Source organism: Bos grunniens, chromosome 19 (genome assembly GCF_055505025.1).
Source record: "Bos grunniens cultivar Pamir isolate PY7600 chromosome 19, Bosgru_T2T1.0, whole genome shotgun sequence".
In the NCBI taxonomy this organism is placed as follows: Eukaryota; Metazoa; Chordata; class Mammalia; order Artiodactyla; family Bovidae; genus Bos; species Bos grunniens.
In genome coordinates, this window is record NC_141183.1 from 62,301,038 (window position 1) to 62,315,607 (window position 14,570).

At 37.1% G+C, this 14,570-nt stretch overlaps 1 protein-coding gene across 5 annotated transcripts in view; it reads left to right on the top strand.

The window, feature by feature from the left end:
- CA10 (carbonic anhydrase 10 (inactive)) overlaps positions 1–14,570 on the top strand; it is a 797,854-nt gene that overhangs the window by 96,888 nt on the left and 686,396 nt on the right. Inside the window, exon 1 of one of the 5 annotated variants that reach the window (XM_086355695.1) lies at positions 11,507–11,608. The exons of the other annotated variants lie outside the window; for them this stretch is intronic. The gene's annotated coding sequence lies outside the window, so the exon portion shown is untranslated. Of the gene's footprint in view, positions 1–11,506; positions 11,609–14,570 lie in introns of those variants that run through there. 5 annotated transcript variants of the gene reach the window in all.

The window sequence follows — 14,570 nt, forward strand, 5'->3', positions numbered from 1 at the left end:
CATCTATGTTATTTAGCTCCAATAGCTTTCCAGCTCTCTAGGAGTGTTTTCTGCAACTGACTTGGCATCTACACATAGAGTTCTAGCCAGTCTCTCCAATTTACCAGGGTTAAATGAAACTCTTGCCTTTTACCCTCAAACATACTCCAGACTACAACTTTCCCCAACAAAGTATGTAGCCTGAACACCCAACTGATTACTAAGACCAAAAATCCAAAATAATATCTTGTAATTCATATAAAGGTAAGCTTTCCAGACTACCTCCAAAACAAATCCAAGATATCAAGGATGTCTAATGGCTGCAAATCACACTTAAAATTTAAACTCCTTACCCTGACATATGTAGCCAATGGGACCTTGCTCCTTCCTCCTTCCTCAATGTAAGTGTACACCATCCTCTACCCCCACCCATTATGCTCTAGGCAGCTCACCAGCCATTTTGAACTATGAACATATTAAGTACTTTCCTGCTTCCATCCAATACCATCTATTTTCTCTACTTTCATGTTTTCCTTGTCATCAATTTATGATTTTTTCCTTCTAATCCAAATCTCAATCTAAATGATATGATCTTTAAGTGGTCTTTTCTCACCAACCAATCCATGGCAACCACCTTGCTACTCTGTCACCTCTTGCTATTATCCTTGGCATCTGAAGTTCTTCTTGTTTATTTATTCATATATATCCCCAGAAAAATGTAACCAGCAGAAAAATGTAAGCTCCATAAAAATGTAAGTGCCATGCAAGCTGTATATATAGCCCCAGAAAAATATAAGCTCCATGAGAAAAGAGACTTGGTCTCAGTACCTAAAACAGTGACTATTAGGTATGAGTGTTCAAAACTCTTTGTTAAAATAATGAAAGAAACATTATAATGGTTTGTTTAAGAATCTTATTTCACTGGAGCATTGCTTTAATTTGGCAATGGACCTTTAAACAAGGTAGCAGAAGCTCAGGTGCATTGTTGGAAGCAACTTTGGATGTATCTTCTCTATAAACTGACTTGGCCAGGTGAGCACTGGAATGCAACATCACTAGCCTCTAAATTAGTGTGGATGCAAAGTCACATACTTATACAAGTGAGAGAAGAGGAGGACTTGACTTCAACCTCAACTCTTCCTAAAAAGACTTAGAGGACTTAGGACAATATTTGTCCTTAGTATAACACTGGCAAAAAGCTGATGTGATATTGGGCTGGGTTAGTGTTGTGTAAAAATTAGGATAGTGTTAGTCCCATTATGGCATTACCAATTTGATGGACATGAGTTTGAGCAAGCTCCGGGAGTTTGAGCAAGCTCCGGGAGTTGATGATGGACAGGGAAGCCTGGTGTGCTGCAGTCCATGGAGTCGCAGAGAGTTGGACACAACTGAGCTGAACTGAACAGTGTCCCATGTATCCCAAGTTGTTAAGACCCTAGCTACTTAAAATATGGTCCTCAGACCAGGAGCATCAGTATCATTTAGCAAGTTGTTTGGAATACAGAATCTTAGGCCCTGCCCCAGACCTTCTGAATCATAATCGACATTTTAAAAGTTCCTTAGGTGTTTCATACACACAGTAAAATTTGACACAGTAAAATACTTAGACCATTTCCTCACACGTGTAAGTATCATTTTGGGTGGTATAATTTATGAGGGTTAAAGACAAGTCTGATGCCCAACAACAGATATTAGCTTAAGAAGATGTGAATATATGTATTAATATTATCTAGCTATAAAAATGAATGAAATATTTCCATTTTCAGCAACATGGATGGACCTAGAGAATATTGTGCCCAGTGAAATAAGTCAGATAGAGAAAGACAAATACTATATGATGTCACTTACATGTGGAATTTAAAAAATAATACAAATGAATCTATATTAAAAATGGAAACCGATTTATAGACAAAACAAACTTATGATTACCAAAAGAACGATGGAGCGGGAGAAACAAATGGAATTGACAGATACAAACTATTATGCATAAGATAGATAAGCAGCAAGGATTTACTGAATAAGACAGGGGATTATACCCAATATCTTGCAATAACCTATAATCGAATATAATCTACAAATAATCAAATTTACCATACTGTACACCTGAAACTAATATAATGTTTTAAATAAACTATACCTCAATTAAAAAAAAAGAAAATACAAGCCTGAGAGTAAGTAGGATGTTGAAAATACCTGAAACAGGTCACAAGCAAAGGTAGTCCCTTCCCAGAGGAAATGGTCAAAATATAGATAGGCATATTCTATAATTCAGCCATTCTACATTTAGGTAGGCTTCCCAGGTGGCTCAGTGGTAAAGAATCCACCTGCCAGTACAAGAGACGCAAGAGATGTGAATTTGATCTCTGGGCTGGGAAGACTCCCTGAAGAAGGAACTGGCAACCCACTCCAGTATTCTTGCCTGGAAAATCCCATGGACAGAGGAGCCCAGTTGGCTACCATCCATGGGGTCACAAAGAGTCAGACATGACAGCAACTGAACACACAAACTTTTAGGCATCCGTTCTAGATTTTTTTTTTTTTTAATGCCATATTCTAGTATATATACAATGAGAGTGTTCACTGTAGCACAATTTGAAATGGCTAAAAATGGGAAGTTGACTCCCAACTATTTATTAGTAGAGAAATACATGAATCAATGATAATTTGTAACAGCAGTTAGAATGAATTGAGAAAAGCAAGTTCAAAAGAATGGATATGACTAGGTACATTTTACATACTTTTAACCACACTCTAAACAATAGTTTATGGGAGTTATGGGTAGAAAACCAAAATGATATAAACCAATGATTTATACCAACTCTAGAAGTGAAGTACCTCAAGGTGGTGGAGGTAAGGAGAAGGATGGGGAATGGAAATTCAGCTCTACCTATTTTTATATATATATATATATATATATATATATATGAAAGAGATCTTCACACATTTAACATGTCACCTTCTCTTCCAAAAGGGTGGAGGAGCAATTGATGTCTGTTACATTATTGCTTGTTGTTTTTGATATTTTACAACATATAATAAATTTTAAAAGTTAAAGGGAACCAATTGTCATGGAAGTTGAGGGGATGAAGGACAGGAGCATCAATTAGATTCCTTTGGAAGCTTGTTCACTGGGATGGCCAGGAACTTTTTCTCTAGGAGTGGACAAAAAAATTGTAGACCTGGGGTTTCAAGTCCCCTGGTCGTTACCCATCCTAGCCCTTTATGATACTTTCACAGGCTTCTTGCTGAGTCCTTAGTTCCTGCCAGCAGGAGTTCTTCTTTCATCAGGGGGAATACCCACCAAGTTAAAATAAGGAATTATAGGTCAGAGAAAATATGATGGATAGATATTAGTGAGGTCCTCAAGCTCTGTTGGGGACCCTGAGACCTTCTTCATTTACCTCAGCTCCTGTGTGCCTATATTGGCAGCCAGGTGAACCTTATCACCATGCTTCCTTATACATTTTTTTTTTGATTCTTAATTTTATTTTTATTTGTAAAAAAATTTCATTAGAGTATAGTTGCCTTACAATGTTGTGTCAGTTTCTACTGTATAGCAAAGTGAATCAGCTATATATATTTGTATGCGTGCATGCGTACTGAATCACTTCAGTTGTGTCCGACTCTGTGCAACCCTATGGACTGCAGCTTGCCAGACTCCTCTGTGGGATTCTCCAAGCAAGAATACTGGTGTGGGTTGCTGGGGTGCTATACCCTTCTCCAGGGGATCTTCCCAACCCCGGGATTGAACTCGTTTCTCTTACAATCTAAGCTGCATGGACAGGCGGGTTCTTTACCACTAGTGCCACCTTGGAAGTCTATAAATATATGCATATCCCTTCTTTTTTGGATTTCCTTGCCATTTAGGTTACCACAGAGCATTGAGTAGAATTCCCTGTGCTACACAGTAGGTTCTCATTATCTATTTTATGCATGTGTGTGCTCAGTCATGTCAGACTCTTTGCAACCCCATGGACTGTAGCCAGCCAGGCTCTCCTGACCCTGGAATTTTCCAGGCAAGAATACTGGGGTGGGTTGCCATTCCTACACCAGGGGATCTTCCTGACCCTGGGATCATGCTCTCATCTCCTGCATCTCCTTAGGCAGGTTCTTTACCACTGAGCCACCTAGGAAGCCCCTTATCTATGTTATACATGTTTATCTTTGTGTATATATATATATATATATATACACATATACCTGCATGATATTTTTCACAAGCATTATTCTCTCAGATATTCACAATGCCTGTAAAACAATAAAAGCATCTTGGTTTTATAGGTGAGGAGCCAAAGATTCAACAAATTAAGTGGTTTGCTCAGGATCAGGGAGTTATCAGAAGGGAGTACAGATTCACACCACTGTTTTATGACTCTGCATATTACTGTCTTTCTACCACTTTCCAACTTCTTTCATTAGCACCTTATTCAATTGATACATTATTTGTATTATACTCTTACCTGCATCAAACATGGTTATGAAGTGGCAAAAGGCATACATAAAAGATGCTTGTCAAATGGAGTCAGATTTGGTGACTGGGGAGCAAAAAGAGGGAATGAAATTAAATATACCAAAACTCAGCCCAGGAGAATAAATAATTTTTAGTACTTAATTAGTGTGCACCTCCTAGGACAAAGGAAATATTAGGTTTATTGTTGTTCAGTTACTAAGTGATGTCTGACTCTTTGTGACCTGAGGACTACAGCATGCCAGACTCCCCTGTCCTTCACTGTCTTCTGGAGTTTCCTAAAGTTCATCTCCACTGAAATGTGATATGCCACCCCCTTCTCCTTTTGCCTTCAGTCTTTCCCAGCATCATGTTCTATTCCCATGAGCTGGCTCTTTGCATCAATCAGGTGGCCAAAATATTGGCACTTCAGCTTCAGCAACAGTCCTTCCAATGAATACGCAGGGTTGATTTCCTTTACGATTGACTAGTTTGATCTCCTTTCTGTCCAAGGGAATAGCAAGAGTCTTCTCCAACACCACAGTTCAAAAACATCAATTATTTGGTGCTTGGCCTTCTTTATAGTCCAACTCTCAATCCATACATGACTACTGGAGAAACCGTAACTTTGACTATATGGATCTTTGTCGGCAAAGTGAGGTCTCTGCATTTAAAAATTCTGTCTAGGTCTATTATAGCTTTTCTGCAAAGGAGCAAACGTCTTTTAAATTCATGGCTGCAGCTATCAACTGCAGAGATTTTGGGGCCCAAGAAAGTAGAATCTGTCATTGCTTCTACTTTTCCCCCATCTGTTTGCCATGAATTGATGGGACAGAATGCCACGATCTTAGTTCTTTGAATGTTGAGTTTTAAGCCAGATATTTCAATCTCCTCTTTCGCCTTCATCAAGAGGCTCTTTAGTTCCTTTTCACTTTCTGCCATTAGGGTGTTGTCATCTGCATATCTGAGGTTATTAATATTTCTCCTGGCAATCTTGATTCCAGCTTGTGATTCATCCAGCCCAGCATTTCACATGATGTACTCTGCATATAAGTTTAATAAACAGGATGACAATGTACAGCCTTGTTGTACTCCTTTCCCAATTTTGAGATAGTCAGTTGTTCCATGTAAGATTCTAAATATTGCTTCTTGACCCACATAGAGATTTCTCAAGAGACAGGTAAGGTGGTCTGGTATTCACATCTCCTGAAGAATTTTCCACAGTTTGTTGTGATCCACACAGTCAAAGGCTTTAGTGTAATTAATGAAGCAAAAGTAGATGTTTTTCTTGGAATTCTCTTGCTTTCTTTTTGATCCAATGAATGTTGACTATTTGATGTCAGATTCCTCTGCCTTTTCTAAACCCAGCTTGTACATCTGGAAGTTCTTGGTTCACATACTACTGAAGCCTAACTTGAAGAATTTTGAGCATAACCTTAAGGGTGTGAAATGAACACAATTGTAAGGTAATTTGCACATTCTTTGGCATTGCCCTTCTTTGAGATTGGAATGAAAACTGACCTTTTCCAGTCCTGTGGGCACTGCTGAATTTTCCAAATTAGCTGTCATATTGAGTGCAGCACTTTAACAGCATCATTTTTTAGGATTTGAAATAGCTCAGCTGCACTTCTGTCACCTGAACTAACTTTGTTCTTTTCTATCCTTCCTTGTGTCCATTTTGCATGAAATGTTCCCTTGATGTCCCCATTTTCTTGAATAAACCTCCAGCCTCTCCCATTCTTTTGCTTCCCTCTATTTCTTTTTTTCTTTCTTTTCTTTTTCACGTACAGAGACTATCTCTCTTTGTTATTCTTTGGAACTCTTCATTCAGTTGACGTCTTTGCCTTCCTTCAATGCCTTTTGCCTCTCTTCTTTCCTCAGCTATTTATAAAGCCTCCTCAGATAACCACTTTTCCTCCTTGCGTATGTAGTTTTAATGTCTGATAAAGGAAAGCTTTTCAGTATGATGAGAGTTATATGTTTTTAACTATAAGAAGCAGAGATCACATAAGCTTTTATACAGGAGGAGATTGTTGTATTGATAGACACAATTGTATTTCTAGTTACTAACTAACTCATTGAGAAACAGTGTTGTTTTATTTGTTTTCTATTCACATCAAAATATAAAACTTTTCTAGCTCCCCACAGATGTTCTCCCTTACTCCTTTTTAGTCAGTTAGTAACTGATCCATTCACCCCATTCAGTTCATTTCAGTCACTCAGTTGTGTCCAACTCTTTGCGACCCCATGGACTGCAGCATGCCAGGCCTCCGTGCCCATCACCAACTCCTGGAGTTTACTCAAACTCACGTCCATTGAGTCAGTGATGCCATCCAACCATCCCATCCTCTGTTGTCCCCTTCTCCTCCTGCCCTCAATCTTTCCCAGCATCAGGGTCTTTTCTAATGAGTTAGTTTTTCACATCAGGTGGCCAAAGTATTAGTTTCAGCTTCAACATCAGTCCTTCCAATGAACACCCAGGACTGATCTCCTTTAGGATGGACTGGTTGGATCTCCTTGCAGTCCAAGGAACTCTCAAGAGTCTTCTCCAACACCACAGTTCAAAAGAATAAATTCTTTGGTGCTTAGCTTTCTTTATGGTCCAACTCTCACATGCATACATGACTACTGGATAAACAATAGCTTTGACTTCATAAAGTTAAAGAAAAATTATTATGACTTTCATAAACATTGACTTATTCTGCTTATCCTTGCACATATATAATATTAGTATCATACAGAGTATACTCTTTGTATCTTGCTTCTTTAATTCAACAGTTTGTGAAACTCACCAAAGTTGTTACCATATCACTTTTTCATTCTTTTAAATTGATGTGTAGTATACTATTGTATGAATATACAAATATATTGTTTTTTGTTTTGTTTTGCTTTTATTCTACTGTCACTGACATGTTGGTTGTTGATGGTTTTTCACTATAATGGGTAAGGCTGCTGTAAAAATTTTATGCAAGTCTGTTGGTATACAGAAACTCCAGTTTCTTTTGTATATGTGCCTAGGAGTGAAGTTGCTGGGTTATAAAGTAGATTGAGTTTGCAGTTTTTTTTTTTTTTCTAATTTTATTTTATTTTTAAATTTTACATAATTGTATTAGTTTTGCCAAATATAAAAATGAATCCACCACAGGTATACACGTGTTCCCCATCCTGAACCCTCATCCCTCCTCCCTCCCCATACCATCCCTCTGGGTCGTCCCAGTGCACTAGCCCCAAGCATCCAGTATCGTGCATCGAACCTGGACTGGCAACTAGTTTCTTACATGATATTTTACATGTTTCAATGCCATTCTCCCAAATCTTCCCACCCTCTCCCTCTCCCACAGAGTCCATGAGACTGTTCTATACATCAGTGTCTCTTTTGCTGTCTCGTACACCGGGTTATTGTTACCATCTTTCTAAATTCCATATATATGTGTTAGTATACTGTATTCAGTTTTAACTTTAGGAGATACAGCCAAACAATTTTCCTGAATGATTGTGGCAATCAATACTCTCATCAGCACCAAATGAAAATTCCAGTTGCTTCATGTTCTTGTCAGTACTTGGAATTGTCAGTTGTTTTAGTTTTAGCTGTGCTGGTGGGTGTTAGTGGTCTCTCATTGTGCTTTTAATTTGATTGGTAAGTAATGACATTGAGCAGGTTTTCATGCCATGCTGGCCATTTGGATGTCCTCTTTTTTGAAGGGCTTATTGAAGTCTTTTCCCCATTTTATAAAAAAAATTCATTGTTTGTATCTTACCTATTTGTTCAATTAATTAATTTATTTTAATTGGAGGATAATTACTTTACAATATTGTGATGGTTTTTTATCATACATCAAGATGATTTATAAGAGTATTTAATATATCCTGGATAAAGATCTTTTGCTTGGGTGTATCTTCGCTCAATTAGTGACTTGCGATTTTGCCATTTTAATTATATCTTTAGGTAAATAGAAGTTCTGGTTTTTAATGAAGTCCAATTTATTAGTCTTTTTTCCCTGAGTGCTTAGGGCTATTTGTGACCTGTTAAAGAAACTTTAGCTTGCCCCAAGGTCCTAAGGATATTTTCTGTGTATTTTTCTGGAAGCTTTATTGTTTAGTGTGAGAGAATTTTAAGCATATGAATTTTCTAGTCAAATCTTGGTTTAAGTCCTTATTTCCCTACTTAACAGGTTCATAACCCTGCTCAAATAATTTGGAGCTTCAGTTCTCTCATATGTAAATGAAATAAAACCTATCTAATAAATTTATTGTGAGAATTAAACAAGCCATACATATAAAGCATTTACTACACAAGTGAAGCTTGGCGAACCTAGTTATCACCTTTCCCTGTTCTGCCATAGGAGTATTTCTCTCCTGCACTCAAAATATTCAGAAATTAAATATTTACTGAGTTTGTACTGTAAAGGAGCACAGTAAAGACAAAAATGGAGGCTCACTTGGTTGAAGAGACTGTTACAAGGGAAATATAAAACAATACAAAGATTAAATCATAATTAAGAACACTAATTAAAGATTATTTACAGAAGAATACAGGGTAAACTACTAAACAGGTAAAAATTGCCATAGATATTTGAAGAGAACCAATTGTTTCTGTCTGCATAAGCAAAGGAGGCTTTCAGTGATTTGATTGTGATGATTTGAGCCAGTATATGAACAGTATTTGTAAAGGATGGTGAAATATCTCAGATGGAGTCTACTGATTTACGCAAGAAGATACATGGCATATATATTTTCTAGTTGGCTAAAGTGGGATATTTGTTGAGATGAGGACTGAGAAATAACACTATGAACTGGTTCATTCAAAATGCAACAGATAGTTATTGAGCATCTACCTTGTGCCCAGCTTGCTGATACTTGAGTTTCTCTACTATGTGCTCTCATTTAATTAACTGATATGTTTGTGCATGTGTGTATTATCTATTTACCTATCTAATGTGTGTGTATATATCTTCATGTATACCTCAGATATATGCATATTATATATGTATCTTTTAAAATGAAAAGATATATATCTTTAAAAAGGACAAGAGAATAATGCATATACATTATATATTATGTATATATTAAATATTGTTTATCAGGTGGTACAGTGGTAAAGAATCTGTTTGCCAAGGCAGGAAACACAAGAGATGCAGGTTTGATCCATGAGTTGGGAAGATCCCTGGAGTAGGAATCAGCAGCATGCTCCAGTATTCTTGCCTGGAAAATTCTGGAGAGAGGAGCCTGGCCAGGTACAGTCCATGGGGCCACAAAGAGTCAGACATGTCTAAGTGAGCTTGAGCATCAAGCGAGCCTATGGATTATAGCCCATTTCAGGATCCTCTGTCCATAGATTTCTCCAGGTGATAATACTGAAGTAGGTAGCCATTCCTTTCTCAAGGGTTTCCTGACCCAGATATCAAACCCGGATCTCCAGCATTGCAAGAAGATTCTTTACCATTTGAGCCACCAGGGAAGCCCCTTGCAAGTGTAGTCACAGACTAAGAATTGTGTTACTCCAAAGGGTGACCATTGGGGCTCACTGCTACCTGAGACCAATCCCTATCACATACCTGAGATTTTGGACAAAAATCCTTCTTTGAACTTCAGTTTTATCCTCCTATGTTGCGGCAACCCACTCCAGTATTCATGCCTGGAAAATCCCATGGACCGAGGAGCCTGGTGGACTACAATCCATGGGGTCGCAAAGAGTCGGACACGATTGAGCGACTTCTGTGTGTGTGTGTGTGTATGTGTGTGTTGCTTAAATTAAAGCTCTGTTAGAATGGCTTGAATGAAATAATGTATAATTAGTAACAGACATCATCTCAGGCAAAGTAGGAGCTGTTTAGTATCCCACCGTCAATCTTTTTTGTTTCAATTCCACATGCAAGAAGAAGTAATGTTATACAGAAAAAGAGACAGAAAGAAACATTGAGAAAAAAACAAAACAGAAATAAAAAGACAGAATCAAAGAGAGAAGACACAGATCAGAGACAGTGAAGTTGTTTCAACTCTTGGCTTCCATAGAGATCTGTTGACATGTAGTGGTTTGTGCAGTGTTTGATGTGTGGGTTGGAAAAGAATTTACAGACATGAGGCAGAATGAAAGGAGAATAGAGTTTATTAGAGTGGGAGACATTGTTAGAATAGTGGGGTGTCTCAAGGGAGAGTTGACTCTTTCATAGGCTACAAGCCAATTTTTATAGCTTCCTGCTGGAAGGGTGGTGCTAGGTGATTGGTCAGTGATAGCTTACAGTGTTTGGTGAATGGTGCCAACTGGATCCGTGGTCTCCGAAGGAGAAAACTTCATTCCGGGACCAAAGACAGTCTTAGTCACCCAGAGCTTTGTGTAACAGTTTTATTAGAATGAAAAGGATAAAGAAAGCCTTCAGCAAAAGGCACTGTTGCTGCTGCTAAGTCGCTTCAGTTGTGTCCAACTCTGTGTGACCCCATAGATGGCAGCCCACCAGGCTCCCCTGTCCCTGGGATTCTCCAGGCAAGAGTACTGGAGTGGGGTGTCATTTCCTTCTCTGGCAAAAGGCACTGCTGCTGCTGCTGCTGCTAGCTAAGTCGCTAAGGAGGTAAAAGAGTACCTACCTCGCTAGTTTAAACATTATGTACTTTTCAAACTGGCAGCTGAGAATAGATAAAAAGAATACTTTAAGGTTGTGAGAGTTCCATTAGACCCTTTCCCAAAGCATGCATCCTGAGATAAATTCAGTACAAGATTAACCAGAAGGAATGAGTTCAGGGCAACGTGTTTCTGGGCAAGACATACATACTGTTGTTGAGAAACATGTTCCTAGGCAAGATTTGTTACAATTATAGTTATTAACATAGAGTCTAAGAAAAGCATTTCCATGAGGAAGACATCCTGTTGGGTAGTCATTAGTTTGGGACCTAAAGAAAGGCCAGTTTTCTGGCAAGATACATTATTGCACAAGGCTTAAGGAAAGCATGTGTGAGAATGTTCATCTCCTTAAAGGGCCCTAAGCTTTAACTGTCTCATCAGGATGCTACAGGGTGGATGTTTTACCTAATATGGAGTTGGGAGCTTGTCAGGAGGGCTCATGGCAACAGTTGCTGTGGCACTCTGTTAACTCTGGAGAGTTTTGTCCTGTTGATCTTGGCTTAGGGCTTCACATTTGAGAAGCACCAGAATATGGGAAGAGCATAGGCAGCCTTCGCATTTCTCAGGTAACATTTATCTCATTCCTCATTCAGTTCTCTTCTGCACTGTTTATTCTGGAAGCCTCATGAAACTTAATTAGCTGTGAAGAGAGCAGGTCCTTCTAGGGTACATTTCATTGAGCACCTGATGTCACTTTAGGAAGACCTCTTGTCATGGAGCTAGTCTTTGGGTTTGCTAACAGTATTCAAGATTTCCTAATAAATTGAATGCTGACATAAATAACGAGACTCCCTAAAGTGAGGTTCTCTGTCATTTGTAGCAACAAAGTGAAATTGAGTCCTAAATGTTATCACATTTCCTGAAGTAATACTCTGTGCTCCTTTCCTTAAAAATTTCCCTTAAAAAGCTTTCTCTGGTTTACCATGTGTCTTATATGCATGAATCAAAATGAATAAGAATCAGGAGCAATGGTTTTTACCCAGCAGCATGGTGGCCAATGTGTGAATAAGAAGTTATGCTCAGGAATGATTATGCTTTGGGTTTTCTTGCTGTCTTCTATAGGTCTGAAAGTTAAATGTTAGTGTTGAGGAAACTCATTATTTTAACCATAAGACGAGACTTGTTATGGTTTTAACTGAAATCTGGGTCACTGGTTTGGGGAAGTTTAGCATACAGTGAGAGATTTTGCCTTTTAAATATTTTATAACTTTTAAATGCTAATCATAAAAAATAAATACATATTACAAAAACTGTTCTAAAATACAGAAAATATTAAACTTAGAAAATTTAACTCCAGTTCATAATAGGGAACCTGGAAATAAACTGGTGTAACATTTGGTTGTAGCTCCTTCTAGATTTCATGAGGAGACTGATTATTTTAACCATAAGAAGAGACTTGTTAGAGTTTTAACTGAAATCTGGGTCATTGGTTTGGGGGAAGCTCAGCATACAGTGAGAGGTTTTACCTTTTAAATGTTTTATAACTTTTTAATGCTAATCATAAAAAATAAATACATGTTACAAAAACTATTGTAAAATACAGAAAAATTAAACTTAGAAAATTAACTCCACTTCATAATGTGGAACCTAGAAATAACGTTGTGTAACATTTGGTTGTAGCTTTATAAAGTTTTGATATCTGAATAGTAAGGCCCTAACAATATTCTTTTTAGTCTTATTTGTTTATTCTTCCATGCAAAGTTTGAAAAATATGTTATTTAAAAAAATAAATATGTTATTTAAAAAAATCTTTTATACTGAGTTAGATTATCATTAAAACTGTTCATCCATTTAGGAAAAATTGACATTTATTCAGTCTACCACATGAAAGGATCTTATTGATCTCTATCTTACTGACTTGACTACCTTACTCTTCTAAGATTGTTGATTTCCCAGCTAATTTTCAAAACTAGGTAATTGTTTATCTAATAAACATGTTTACTTACATTCATACCTATTTCTCCTTTCCTATTTTAAAATTGTGAATTATTTTGGGTATACCAAAAAACTAATATGTCAAGCAATAATGTATTAATACTTGTATTCTAAAATAGCAAATATTAACATTTTGTTTTATTTGCTTCTGATACTTTAAATAAATAAAATTTTCAGTAATCTACAAAATCACTCCTCAGTTTTATTCCTCACTTGTTCTCCTCCTCTGGAGCTAATAACTTTGTTGAAGTTAATATGTATCTATATAACTTTATATGCATGCATGCATAAAATTTTAGTTTGTATTTTATGAGTTTTAAGAATATTATAAATGTCATATGTATTAGTTTACACTATATATATTTTGAATTATCAGTATCTTTTACAAGTTGTTTATTTAATATAATTTTTAGCATGTCTTAATAGTTGTAGACCTAATTGATTTAACTACTGTAGAGCATTTTCTGCATATGAATTTGACAATTGACATATTCTTATATTGATGAATATTTAAATTGTTTCCATATTTACTTACAACCTTTTGTGCCATTTTATTTATTTAAAAATATCAGAAGGAAATACAACAAAATGTTTCCAGCCATAAAAAATGAATAAAAATGTGACTTCCTTTAAATTCTGCATCTGCCAGTTATTAATTTGTGAGCTTGGACAAGGTATACAATGTTTCTGAATCTTAATCTCCACAACATTTTGTTTTGTAGATTTGTTCTGAATGAGTAGCATATTTGAAATCCCAAGAAGGGTATCTGCAATGTAACATCATTGAAGAAATGGTAGTTTTACTTTTTCATCATTGTTGTAAGCATCCTTGTCATTTCTGATTAGAATTATAATTCTCATTGATTTATTGCTCCCCGTGGACTCAAATAATTCCACTTCTAATATGTATCCTAATAAATTAACCATAGATGCAGGAAAGGTTCATTACCAAGAGTGAGTAGCTGTGATGGAATATTCCGGCAGAAGGAGAGTGGTGGTGTTGTAGGACTGATTTGGTCTTTGAATGTCCATCTGAATCTGTTTTCTAGAGTCTTCTTGAATCCTACCTGTTTGTGTTTTTTTTTCCCCCTAACTCTGTTTCTCCAGGATTGGAGACATTTAAGGTCAACAGTCATCTTTAACTCTAAGCACTTGACTACATTTATTTCTGTTTTAATTATAGTTCTCTAGCAATATGTGTGGAGAAGGAAATGGCAACCCACTCCAGTGTTCTTGCCTGGAGAATCCCAGGGATAGAGGAGCCTGGTGGGCTGCCATCTGTGGGGTTGCACAGAGTCAGACACGACTGATGTGACTTAGCAGCAGCAGCAGCAATACGTGAACCATGAACTTCCGGATGTTCAAGCTGGTTTTAGAAAAGGCAGAGGAACCAGAGATCAAATTGCCAACATCCACTGGATCATTGACAAACCAAGAGAGTTACAGAAAAGTATCTATTTTCACTTTATTGACTATGCCAAAACCTTTGACTATGTGGATCACAATAAACTGTGGAAAATTCTGAAAGAGATGGGAATACCAGACCACCTGATCTGCCTCTTGAGAAATTTGTATGCAGGTCAGGAAGCAACA